Raw genomic sequence first — 14,700 nt, forward strand, 5'->3', positions numbered from 1 at the left:
AAGTCCAACCTCACAGGGTAAACCCTTCACTGTGGAAAACATTTTCCAGCGGGAAAACATGTTTCTCTTTAAAACAAATTATATGGTTTTTTTCACTCGCCCCTTTTTTAAATGATTTTGGGTCCAGAGTAAGGGGAAAGGGACGGGAAAGGGAAAGGGTTTTACCGGATAATAACTTAACCCTTTTAAAATTAGCCCATATTGCTAAAATTAAAGATTTTGGCAGAGGTCTTCCCTTTTATTAAACTGTCCTTATAAAACAATCCCCGAAACCCGCAATAATATGTTGCCTCTGAAAAACTTTTTCCTTGTTTGGATACAGGTCTGATTTTTAAGCTGCATTTTCCATGTTTTCATCACAGTTTTATAAAAACCACAGTGTATCCCATGCTTATGCAATACATCCCCTGATTCTTTAAAGGTACCCCTCTTATACTAGGAAAAGGTAGGGCAATCCCTACCATGTATTACCAAAAAAAGTTTCCCACTACTAAAAGGTTTGAATTGCATCCATTTTATTACCACAAAAAGGTTTTGCATGCATACCCTGCTTCCATTTCAAAAAAAGGGAGCAATCCCATACCATGTTTTCTACCAAAAAAAGGGTATGCATGCTTTCCCTGTTTCCCCACTACAAAAAGGGTTTGCAATCAAAACCATGAAATCTCCCAAAAAAAAGAAAAAAAATTCCACCAAAAGGCTGCATGCTTCCCAAGTATCTCCCAAAAAAAGGTATGCATTGATACCTTTTCTTTGTATTTTCTATAAAGCGAGTATGCATGCATACCTTTTCTTGGGGCAAAATAAATAGTATGATTCCCATCCCTTTTCCTATAAGCAGGGGTACCTATTCAAAAAGGATCTGGGAAATGCATAGCATACCTTTTCGTTAGATACAGGGTATGCATGGCATACACTGGGGTTTAATTAAAACTATAGAATACATGGTAATGCAGCTTAAAACGCAACCGTACCAAAAACAAACGTTTTTCATAGCATCCCATTATTGGGGGGTTTCGTGTATTTTTTACATAAAAGCCCATTTTAAATTTAAAAAGGAAAGGGGCCCTTTTGCAAAAAATTTTTCTTCAGCAATATGACTTTTTAAAATTCAGATTACGGTTATTTATCCGGTAACCTTCCCCCCCATCCGCCCCCCGGGTTACTCGGGGACCCCCAAAATTTCTTTTAAACCCAAGGACGGTAAAAAATTTCCATAAGAAAAATTTGTTTTAATGAGACACTTGTTCCCAGCTCGAAATTTTTCCCAACATTTAAAGGGGTTTTTACATATTTTGGGGTTTTGGACTTTTTTTCAAAAATTTGAAAATTTAAATTCCAATCTATAAAATAGCTCGTTCATAGGGGTTTTTTGCGACCACATGGGTCCAGACCACCTGCGCACCCGGGCCCCGTCGGTCAGGACCCATGCTGTTCGCTAACTTTTTCTCCAATTTCCCAATGGGGTTTTAAAAGCGAACAGCTGGAGCCTGACCAACTGCGCGGTTTTGCGCAGGCTGGCCCGGGACCCTGCTGGTCGAAAAGGGCCCATATTTTGGGTTTTCTCAGGGCCCACGGCTCTTATTCATTAGAGATTTTTTTTGAACAAATTTGAAAACCCAAGGGTTTTTTTTGGCCGTTTTTTAAAATTTTGCAAACGCTACGAAAATAATCTAAAATTTTACGCTTTTTACGCTCTGCTAAACAATAGGGGTTTTTATTAACCCAACTAAAATTCAAAATTGTACTCAACTTAAAAATTACTAAAACCTCTTTTTTTTACACCAAAAAAAAAATCCCACGTAAAAACAAAGTTTCAACTTTTTAAATGAGAAACACTTTTCTTCTTTTAATTTCAAAAAATTACTTGATTTACTTTATTTTTCTTTTTTGAAATAAAAAACTTTTTTAAAAGGGGAAATTTTTTTCCCAAAAGGGACTTTTTTAAAAGGAATGGGAAGAGTTGCCCCGTCCAATAGGGGAATAGGGAAAAAAAAAAATCGAGTTTGTGGACTGTACAGACTTCGGATGTTGCTACTATATACACTTAAGAAAATGTAAATGCATTCTAAATCATTTTGATAGCTCTGTCGGCCACGGAATGCAGACAATAAAAAAAAACATTAAAGGTAGGCAAGAATAATGATCTGACATGCTTGTCTGTGTACGGTATTTTTTTCCCCCAAAACCCTTTTGGGCCCGGGAAAATGAAAAAAAAAAATCGCTAGTGCTGGGTTTTTTCCATTCCAAGCTCCCCCTTGGGGTTTGAAAAGGCCTGTTTTTCACGGCAGCCCTTTTTAAGATCCTAATATCCAAAAATTTAAAGTTGGGTGCCCCCTTTTGCAAACTGAAAAATTTAAAGGCACTGTCGGGGAGGACGAGGCACTTTTCGAGAAAGGATACCGTTTCGATTTTTGAGAAAAAAAACCCTTTTTATAAATTTTTTTCCCAATTTTAAAAGGGGAAAAATTTGGGGTTTTTTTTTTTCACAACATTTTTAAATTATTTTTTTTAAATTTTTAATTTTGAAAATTTTTTTAAATTTTTTTTTTTGGCCACTTCGAACCTCTTGATTTATTTGGTGTTCCCGGGTTTTTTACTTTTCGAAGGAAAATGTTAAAAATTCGGATAAAGTTGTTTTTCTGTAAACCATTTAGATCCAAGTTTAAAATGAATACTGATAAAGGTTTTTATTTTTTATTTCATTTTCAAAAAAAATTTGAAATGAAATTGACTTTTAATCTCTAGAAAAACAGAGGTCCGTCCCCCTAGAAAACCCCTAACAGTCTTGTCAAAGAGGAAGGACCCGTACCCCTAGACACTTCCAAAAATTAAAAAAAAATTTTTTATAGAAAAAAAATAGGGCCTTTAATCTGGGCTTGAACTCGCACCTCATGTTTAAAATTCTTTTCCCACTTACCAATTGCGCCCCCGATAAAACCCGAGTTAAAAATATCAATTTACTCTAAAATTTGATTTTTCAGCCATATACGATATAACCCAATTAAAAAACGTGACCCTTTCCGACACGGTCGAACTTTTTTATGGGGGATGGTTATTTTTTGAATACATGCAGTGGGGGTTAGCTGGCCTCAAAAGTTTGGGAAAATTGGGGGTAGGGGCCCTTTTTCAGTTGTACGGGGGTGGGGAGACTGCCTAGGCCATGTGGGTTCAGGGGGGGCCTGGGTTTTGGGCATTTTATGACAACGTTCTAAAATCCATTTTTTGCTTTTTTTAAAGGGTCCCTAAAAATTTTTGGGCCATTTTTGGGGTTTTTATTTTTCATTTTTTCCAAAATTTAACTCAAGGCACACCTGCGGCGCTACGCCACAGAGTCATGCACAATTTACCTATATTTTTAAGGGCCTACCCAAACTTTAAAAATATGCTTTTTTTTTACCCAATACAAAAAAAAATTTAAAAAAAACATAACAATACAGGTAGTAAGAAATCCCGGGACGGGGTCAAATAACAATTAAACAGAACTTAAACTAGCTAGTATCAACATTTATGTATATTTTTTTGGGGGGTGTCAGGGTTAGTTTTTTGGGAGGTCCTTACTGAAATTTTCGGTCGGCTTCGAATAATTTCAAAATATGTAGGTGAATTAGTTTTAAATTTCTGGAGGTGTCAGTGTTAGTTTTTTTGGGGCCCCCAGTTTTTAGTTTTGGGGGTGTCAGTGTTAGTTCTGGGGGCCGGGGTCAGTTAGGAGAAATTCGGGTTTTATTTTCTTTTTACATTTGGGAAATGCTGGACCCCAGTGGTTCTTTGGTTCGAATTAAAGAAAAGGGTTTTTTCTTAAACATGAAATTCTAGGTGCGCCTTAATTGTGCCCAAAAAGGGGGGAAAAAGGCATTTGTACCACGCCAAGAAGTTGTCTGAATCTCTTTTACAAAGAGTAAAAAGGCATTTGCATCACAGTGGCACTATTCCCATAAAAAGTTCGTTTTAAATCTCTTTGTATTTTTTGGGTTTTGAAGCACTTACATCAAACCATTTGCTTGGTTCATGACTTCAGTTGTTCAATCCTGATGAAACTAAAATTGGGCAAGAGGCAATAGAAAATAAATGAAAAATTCAAAAAAATATACTTAAACAGGATCAGTCTGCTTTCAAGCTTGGCTTTCTATGTCCGCATTTTTTTTTTTTACAGTGTTTTCTATGCTTGAAATATTTACAAAAAACGAAAAAGGCTGTAGATAGTAAGGTTTAAGAAAAAAATGCAATAAGTATCAAAATATTTAATGTAAAATTCTTTGCTGACACCCTGTATGTTTTTTCTTCAATTTTTTAAAACACTTCCCCCCCCCCCCCCCCCCCCCCCCCCCCCCCCCGTGACCAAGTACCATTTTTTTCAGCATAGTTTATAATAAATTTCTTTCAAAGGCATGTGAAATATTTTGTTGGTCCTGAGAGGAAAGATGTTTAAAAAGTAAAAATTTTAAAAATTTAAAGTTTATTTTTTCACTAGGGAAAAAAGAATTTAGAAAGTCTACAAGTCTTCTTTTTTGTTCACAAATTGTAAAATTTAGTCGAATATATCAAGAAAGGTCTTTAACAATTTTTTATTTTGCAATTTTTAGAAATCTAGGGTTTTAGGGCAGTTTTAACTTAATGGGATAGGCAATCTGAGTAGGAAAAAAATCCCGGGCTTTTTGTGGAAAATTTTTATTGAGCACAGTAACAGGGCAAAAAAGAGTACTTTTAAAGTATTTTTAACTTATAGCATGATCTGAGATGTGTTTTTTTTGTAAATTTATCTTTCTATTTAGGGGGTAGCGCGAACGCAGTCCCCACACTCAAAAAAAAGGCTTTCCCAGTAACCCACATTTTGGGGGTACGCAGGCTTTTTCCCAACCCAAGTGGGAATGGAAAAGGGCCCTTCCCCTGGAAAAGCCCTTCCCGATCACGGTTTTCCCCGTAAACCCGGTAGAAAGCCGTCCTGTCATAACTGAAAGGGTTTTAAACCAACCAGCTTTTTTAACGGTGAGGGGTTTAAAAAAAAGCATTTCATTATGTCCTAATATTAAAGCTGAGTATTAATTTAAATTGAAAAAATTTTTTCTGTTCTCGTTTTTTCAAATATTCAATAAATTTAATTTATAAAATTATTTTTAGTTAAAAAGTCCCAAGCGTTTGTTTGAATTTCATTAAAACTCTCCATTAAATTTTTGGGTAACTTTTTTTATTCGGTTATTCAAGCATTTAACCGAAAAATGGTTACTTCCCCTTTTATTTAGGTTTTAACCCCAAATAAAGGTCACACTACACTAAATAGTTTCCGGCCCAAGACCACAGTTATTTTTTATATGGAGGGGGTAAAATTTTTGAAAATTTTCAAATAAGAGGCAATGTAAAGGAAAGAAGTGCAAAATTTTTAACTTCTAAATTAAAAATTTAAATTTCCCCAGAAAAATTTAAGTTTCAGCGGGTAAAATTTAGTTTCACCCTTTTTTTAAAGGAAAATCAGTTGGTAGCCTTGATCTTGATAGTATGAGTAATGGGCTTTTCCCGGAAACGTTACATTTCTTTTCCCCTGAGCGCTTTTAAAAAGGGGTTGTCATTTTTGCAGGGGCCTCAGGGAAAAATGTAATAGTGAAAAAACGGTTTGGATGGCCCATATATTTCAGCTTGTTTTCAGATTTTTCAGGGGTTATGGAGTATGGAACAGTGTTTGCAATTGGGGGTAACATTTTCAGGGGAATTTTTTGCAGCGGGCTGGGAAAAATTGGCAATTTTTGCTTTTTTTGTCAAACAGTTTCCGCGACCCGGGGGAGCACAAATTCAGGTTTGTAAACAGAAAAATAGATATTGGGTTTTATTGCAGTAGTTGTAACGTAGACATAAAAGTGATGTTTAATGTTGGGAATTTTCTTTAATTTTAGGGGGGGTTTTGGGTTACAGACTTTTGTTTTGAGGTTTTTTAAATTAGGTAGGCGACTCTTGGCCGAGAAGGTCAGAAAAAATGTTTATTTTCCTCCTATAAAGGGTTTTATATTCCCGGGTTCGGTCATGCCTTTTTGGGCCAGGGCCCCAACCCCATTTTTTTTAAGGGTAGGGCCTGGCCTAGGCATGACCAAACCCCCCTGTTCTATATAGGACACGGACAATATTGGGAATTTTGAAAGCATTCCAAAACCCCCCAAAAATACCCGAAAAAAACAAACTATCAAGAGAAAAAATTCAGCCCCAATAAACATGGTTGACCCTTCTTTTTTCCCCCATTTTTAAAACCCAAAACCTGCTATAAGGTATCTCCCAGATTTGGGCCCCAAACCCGGCAAAACGGCCCTATCAAAAAATCATGTTAAGAAAATTTTGAATTTTTCATTCTGTCAAACTGGACATGGGACCTATTTTCATATCTCCTCTTTAAATTATGCCCTTTATTGCGGTTTTTTCACCAAAAAAACCCCAATATTCCCATCCAAAAAAGGAAAATATTCGCGTAAAAAATTTCCCCTTTTTTGGTTTAACCAAGGGGAAATTTAAATTTTGGTTTTTGTGGGCTATGTAAATTTTATAAAAAAAACTGACATTTTTTAAAAAAGCTACCAAACATACTAGACCCATTTCAGAGAACAAATCCCTTTTCCTCTTTTTTAAAAGTTAAGAAAAAAAACTGATATAAAATGGAGAGAAAAAATAGGGGTTTATCTTCTAAGAGAGATTTCTCTTGTCAATTTGGGTTACTTAAATTTCCCTCAAAAGATTTACATTTTATAAAGGGGAAAAAAAAATTTTAAAAATTTCAAAGTTTAAGTCTAATGTTCAGACTTAAAACGTTAATGAATACGGGCCCTGGTCCTGGTCAGCCACTTATTAAGAAGAAGTTCTCCACCACACAACCATATACTTACTTCCCTATCTGAAGTATTTGTCACTGCAATAAAATCTAGCGACATCTGATCCAAAGCATTTCCGTTTCGGAAAATTTTAGAAAAACCCCTGTGGACCCTTTTGGAAGCATCATTAGGTCTTTTGTTACGGAAATGATAGCTTTTGACATATAGGGCCCTTTCCCCCCGTAATTTGAAAATATGTTCGTTTTCTAATGTCATTCGAGTGAATCCTTTTGCATATCCAAAGGGTCTGCTGAAAAAATTAAATTTATCAATAGCATTTAAAATTTCTTGAATTTTTTTTTGAAAATTTCGAAAAGATTGGGATAACCCCTTTTTTCCCAAACTACTATCCCACCCTTTCCCTAACGCTTTTCAGGGTCCCTAGTTAGTCCACGCACATTAGCAATCCACTGTGAAACCCCAAATAGGTTTCAAACCCGACAACTGCGATCATAATACTCATCCAAATCCGGGCTCTTCTGGTATTTGAAAAGTCATGAACACCAAAATGCGATTTTATCCCGGGGGGGAGGGAAAAGCGCTGAAATTTTTTATGCAACCCTGGGAAATAAAACAAGCCCGATCGACTAATGACTGAAAAGTCAGGGCCCCGGTAAAACCCAAATTTTAAAAAATCGAGAAAACTCTAGGGAAAAAGTTATTTTTCCTTTTTTATCAAGATTTGGGGGCAAAGGAAAGTGCTGTCTAGGATTGGGCTGTGAAATTTTTGATGGAAAAACCAAAGCCAAAGTTCCCCCCCCAAAAAAAAACCCCCGGTTTTTTTAAAAATTTATTCCTCTCTTTCAATTTTTCAAAATCGCAATATAAGAACCCCCTTCCCCAAACTAAGGACGTCCCCCCTTCCTTTTAAGGGGCCCAGACAATTTTGTCATGGCTTTTTAAAGGAACCCGTTACTTTCAGAATTGAAAAAGCCAAAACGACAGAGGCCCAACAGGGTCACTTTATATGAACCATTAAAAGTCCATATTTAAACAACAAAAAAGAACAATTCAACTTGATAAATCTAGTAAACACCTTTATACCCCGGAAAAATCTTGACACTGTTCAGCGACCCTGGGGCTCATGACCAATTTGGGTACGGAAAAAACGATGTACTTAATTTTTTTTCTTTTCTTTTTCATGGTTTTTTTTTGTTTGTGTGCAATGTTTTCGTAAAAATTTTAATTTGCCCCTTAAAATCCCGTTTTGGGAACATGATTTTTGTACTAACTTTTTTTTCGACAAAAACACTCGAAATTTATTAAAACACCCGAAAAAAATCTTAAAAAAAAAAACAAATTTTTTTGTTTCCGCCTTTTTAAGTACCTGAAAATTCAGTAAAACCTTTTTTCAAAAAACATCTCTATAACAAAATGAACAGTAAATTTAAAATTTGGGAAAATTTCCCCCTTTTTTTTTATTGTTTTAAAAATGTATTTATTATGAGGTGGGGTTTTGGGTTTGCGGGAAAAAATTTTGACGGGTATAGGAAAAAAGTGCCCGGATAAATACGAAAAAATTAAAAAGGGAGGAAATTTTTGAACCCAAAAAGAAAAAAATTTAACCCTTAGTCCGTGCTTTATGTTTTTAACCCCTAGATGCCGAAGTTCGTGCCCCCACCCCCGCCCCCCTCCCCTCCGTCAGTCCATGCCTCCCCCACTTTATATCATTATTAAAAATTTTTTTTTGAATCTAATCCATTTAAACAATTTTCAAAATTTTCCATTTGAAACCCCTATAAAATCTTTTACCTATAAAAAAAAAAACAAGATTTTAAACAAACGCAATTCTTTTTAAAATGGGGGAAAAAAAAGGGGCCGACAGATAACAAATTCCCGACAGGGGGGGGATGGGGTACACAGAAGTCGAACATCTATAGAAAGAAATAAATTTTTTTTTATCGTTAAATTATTATTATGTGCCTTTTTATATAAACGAATTTTGAATTTTATATTGAAAATTTTCGAGGGGTTTTTCTGATTTTTTTCAAACGTTGCTAAATGAAAAATTTTTACTGTAATGGGGATTGTACAATTAATACAAAGTTTTTAAGGCGATAAACCCCTTTAGCAAAAAGAAAATTTTGTACAATAACAGCCAGGGGATATTCATGTTTAAAGTTTATGTTGATCGTACATTAAGGGTGATTTCTTTTTTTTAAAGGGGTTTTTAAAGTGGACAATTCAAAAATGTTTTGCGAATTTTTTTATGGGCAATATTTGTAATTTTTAAAAAGCATTTTGATACAGGGAAAATAATACATTTGTGCCCTTTCAATGATAAGTGGATCCCGTAATTTCCTTTTTCAAAAAAATTTCGGGGGTAAACTGGTTTTTTTCCATTCCCCGGTTAAAAAGAAATTCGGTTATTATTTAATTCGAAGTTAGGTTTATATCTCAGCACATATGAAAAAGTTATTGGTCCCTTTTCAGGGGGGTAACCGGGGCCCATAAAGAAGTAAATTTTTTCTTCCAAACAACAACAAAAGTAGGGGCAACAAAAGCATATAAGTATTTTTTAAGATATTTATAAATATTTTCAATGAATATTTTGCCTTGTTCGTCAGTATTACACCTGAAAACACAAGGGTTAATATATTTAACATGATACATTTTGTAATAAATATACGCTCGATCAATGGAGACAGATATAACAACAGAAACATATCTTTAAACATCGAAATTTTATAGAAAACAAAGTTGTATCGGCTTTACATCCGCCATGTTGGCACTGAGTCAGGGTCGCTAACAGAGTCGAGATTACCCTAGTATATAGTGTGAGTATTCACTTTCGATTCCTTCGACCAGTGCACCAGGTATATCTGACTGATTGTAGTCATTGATTCGATACCAAGTAATGCTACGCCACATGAATGCTTCCCCTCCTCTAAGATCAGTTGTGAACAACTGGAAACAGAAATAGTCATCGCCTCTGCAAACATCAGAGAACTAAGCAATCAATGATCGTCTTCAATATCTATGGGACACAATCAAGGAGATCCTTCAGTTATCGGCCAACAAAAACTTCCAGTCAAAAATTAAAGCCTCTAAGAATTCAATTCCATGGTGTACTAGAGACAACAAACGGTACCTCAGACGTCATGCTAAAATCTACTGGAAAGCCAACAACCGGACCCGTTAATACATAAACTACCAAGAAGGATGTAAACGAAAACTTAGAGAAGCCTAATGGCACACATCAACTACACGCCATGTACCGGATAATCTTAACTCTGTTCAGCGACCCTAACTCAGTGCCAACATGGCGGATATAAAACCGATACAACTTTGTTTTCTGTGTAATTACGATGTATAAAGGAATGTTTCTGTTGTTATATATATCTACATTGATCAAGTGTATATTTATTTCAAAATGTATCATGTTAAATATATCATCACTTGTGTTTTCAGGTGGAAAAACGACGAACAAGGCAACTTTTTCAATGAAAACTTTTACAAAAAATCTTTTAAAATACTTCTATACTTTTGATGCCTCGAGTATTTTGTTGTTTGAAAGCAAAGATATACTGCTTTATAGGCCCGTTTACACTATGTTGTTAACCCACTACATGTTGACACAATACATGTTCAAATGTACTGACAGCGAGAAAAGGGATAAAAACCTAACTTTGAGTTGATAAAAACCGAACTCAGTTTACCTGAGTAATAGATAAAAACCTAACTTACACGAAATTGCGTGACGGATAAACACCTAACTGACTAGTATTCTATAGAAATGAATGAGTTGACATGTACATGGTGTGATTATTGTAAACATTACTTTATAAGCGGTATTGTCGGTTTAAGTTCCGTGGACAAGTGAAAAATTTAAGGATAAAAATCTTCATTAATTAATTAATTTCATTAATTAATTGTCATTAATTTTACAAGATGTTGTATGTATGCCCACTACAGTCAAATATTTTTTCATAATTTCAATATTATGCAAATAGAATGTTTGGAAAAATCTGGATAAACTCAAAAATAACTCAAAAATATTATATTTATATAAGAAATTATTTAATACCACCGATGTTCGAAGTTCTGTAGTCCCCAACCCTCTCCCCCCCCCCCTCTCTCTCTCTCACACACACACACGCACACGCACGCACGCACGCACACTGTTTCAGAAGAATTGTGTTTGTTTCAAATCTTGTATATCGTATAGTGTAAGAGATTTTTATAGAGGTGCTAATGGAATATTTCTGAAATTGTTTAAATGGGATTAGATTTATGATTAATCATTAAATATGATAATTTTTCAGACGGTAAATAGGGAAGAAAAGTGTGTGTGTGGCGTGGTGGGAGGGGTGGGGAGTGAATGCATGGACTGACGGGACAGGGGTGTGGGTATCCTTACATTTTTCACTTGTCCACGGACACTTAAAAATCCACTTGTCCATAGTCAAATTTCACTTGCTCTGATTTGTAATATCGAACCTTCATGAAAGCGCAAATAGACTGGAGATCGAGTTCTTTATTTAGGACAATGAAAAGAAAAGCATATCACAATAACTGTGGTAAAAAATAAGCTGTTGAAATATTTGCCCTTTTTACGTTTATAAAAGTCTGAAATCGCGTAAGCAGTGTTCGGGATCTTTTGAGGTCATGCCCGAAACACTGCCCACGCAATGGTGCAAAGCCAAATGAATTCAAAGAAAGACTCTTAAAACGTTCCGACTTGTTTTAGTCATACTTGCGATCTCTGTGTGCTTTTGATTTTAATTTGGCTGACTACTGGCTCAAATATTTACTTTGACAGTGACTTATTGTCTCAGCAGTTGGAATTCTACTTACAAACTTGTCATAATACTTTTTTAAGTTGTTTACGTTTCTGATGATGTCCTTTTAGTTCTCTGTGTGTAACCCTTGTTTTCCTTTTTTAGTTTTAGTTACAGAATGCTATATGCTGATGATGCAAATATTTTTCTTCAGCTACTTTAAGTAGTTCTTATGTTCCCTTTAGCATGTATATGATTTCTTCTTTTATGTTGTTTTTTTTAAATGTATGTAAAATGTGACTCTTCTTATTTTTGTGTAGTGTCAGCTAATCTTTTTTTATGTTGCTTTAAAAGTGCTAAATCTGTATGTGGTAAATTACTTTTTCCTTTTATTTGCTAGTACCTATGTGCTATTTTGTTTTAATGCGCTGTAACATGTATGTGATAATTTGTGATTTGTTTCTTATCTACTTAGAACCAGATGCTTTATTTGCTTTAATGTGCTTTAACATATTTGCATTTTATTACAGCTGATTTACTTATGTCGAGCTTATTTACATGTGTTTGCCGGAAAATAGCTTTAAGCTAGTGTTCTATGTTTATACTTATCCGACGTTAAATAAATCTTCTTGTATCTAAATCTTCTCTAATATTTTATCATAGTCACCGAGTTACAGTGTGCGCGAGACCTAGTCAAAGAACCCATTATCTTTATCACCTCCATACACTTGAAGCAACACACAATCTAAATGATATTTTATGTTTTCTCATTTTGTACCTGAAAAAGCATGCTTGTCCGCGGACACACAGAATGAAAAATGCACTTGTCCGCCGGCAAAAAAAATCACGAGTCGGATAAGTTGGACACAGGAATCCCACACCCCTGCAGAGGTGGGTAGATCAAAGAACTTCGAGCATCAACAGTCCATAAAAAGCACAGACGAACAGCCGTTTTCGTTTGGTTAGGTGTTTATCCATTCTAAGTTCGTATTTATCCAGCACTGTTTCCTATACCAGTTAGGAATTATCCGCAAATTTAAACCCACCTCATAATCAATACAATTTTTAAACTATAAAAAATCAATTTCAAACTTTGATACTGTTAAACATTGTCAAAGAGATATTTATGGAACTAATACATTTAATAAGTAAGGTCTTACTGCAATTTCTGGTACTTTAAAACAGTTAGAAACATAAAACATGTTCATTTTGAAGACTTTTTAGTACATGTTAATGAATTCCAGCCACATAGTGTGACATTTCGATTGAAATGTTTAGTACACAAAACATGTTATCAATACAGGATATTATGACTATCAAAAGTTTTAAGCTAACATTGCATACTCACATAAAAACATGAAAAAAGACAAGGAAATTAACTACATACATCGTCTTTCTGTCAGCCATGTTGGCACTGAGTTAGGGCCGCTGAACAGAGTTAGGATTATCCGGGTACATGGCGTGAACTAAGTTATTAAAGAAGGCCTCAAATACAACAATATTCGTCTATTTTACAACAGCGCAATTCAAAGAGAAAGTCAAATTTCGAAACACCCTCACCAGTGACAGCAAGGCGACTGCAAATATATCTGTACACTACACAGGTGGCAGTAACGTACCTAGGATACAGTATGAGTCCATGAGCCATATACACTTAATCATATTACAATTGATGGCTCATTGTCACAAGGGCAAACAAAATTCAAAATGACTTTTTGGCTTTTCTTTTATAAGAAAACATTATAATTGTAATATATTTAAGTGTATATGGCTCATGGACCCATACTGTAGCCTAGGTACGTTACTGTCACCTGTGGTACACTGCAGCAGGTCTTCACAAAGGCTGACGGCGAAAAGCTTTCCCTAGTGTCATGGCACGTAGAAGACATCTCGTCCATCAAGATATGATAGACGTGGATATTAAAACTTTAACGCACCATCACGGTCAACAAAGCTTCAGAACCAGATGAGCTGCCCAACGGAGTACTACAGGTGTTTGCCGAAGAAGCAACAAAAGCCATTAACTTCCATTTTCCAAAAATTTGTTGACACTGGTGAAAAACCAAAGGACTGGCAGGATATAACTGTTATACCGGTCAATTAAAAGGGAGATAGTCACATCCAGGAGAACTACCGCCCAGTATTACTTACCTACATTTTATCCAAACCACTACGACACATTATCTAACCACCTAGATACACATAACGTCAGTCAATCATGGACTCCGTTCTCGGTATTTTTGTGAAACCTAACTATTATGACAAAAACAAGGCGTTTGACACTATCCCCAGAACAAGAATTCCGCAAGATAAGTCCTACGACACACGATATACCACCCAGCGAAGGAATCGATAAGCGATTTGATGTTTGTTCCTGCGCTCAGCAAGGCACAGTGTTCGGGCCTTTTTTACTTAGAACTGTACCATATCATTTATCTTCTACAGACAGTCAAATCACATATCCAACTCAATGCTGATGACTGCTCGCTAAATCGTGGCATTTACTCTATTCAAGACCACCTCCAGCAACAAAAGGACCTAGACCATCAGTTATTCTGCAAATATAGCAATATTTAAGGAATTGGGTATGAAATTTAACTAAAAGAAATGCAACAGCCTTAGAATCAGAAATAAAACCGTGTTCTTCTACAAAGTGGGCCAAATTATCCACCAATAAGTATAAAAAGACCAATGTCTTGCAATCACCAAACAGGACGACCTATAGAAATGATGTAAAACTCGTATTGATCAACAATATCCAAAAGAACCACCTTCACGCTAGGATTCCTCCACAGAAACCTCAGACATTGTGTTCAGCTCTACCGGAAAATACCATTTTACATTGGTAAGACGATGATCTCGAGCAAGGCAGAGTCGTCTGGGGTCCATGCCTAAAGACCGATATCAAAGGTCCTGACAACAACGATGCTTCAACAACCAGAAGAACAGGGTAATCTCTGCAACATAGACGTCGCCCGAGTGATTGCTTAGGCCTACAAGGTGGTGTATGGGCATTATTGGGTATAAAAATTGATCATTGTTGTAAAGGTTGGACAGTATGAAAATTACGTGGGAAGTTCTATCCTAGATAGCTAATATTTTTCAGTTTTAGAAAATATTTCAATGTAATCTAG

This window comes from Mercenaria mercenaria, chromosome 18, assembly GCF_021730395.1.
Source record: "Mercenaria mercenaria strain notata chromosome 18, MADL_Memer_1, whole genome shotgun sequence".
Lineage (NCBI taxonomy): Eukaryota > Metazoa > Mollusca > Bivalvia > Venerida > Veneridae > Mercenaria > Mercenaria mercenaria.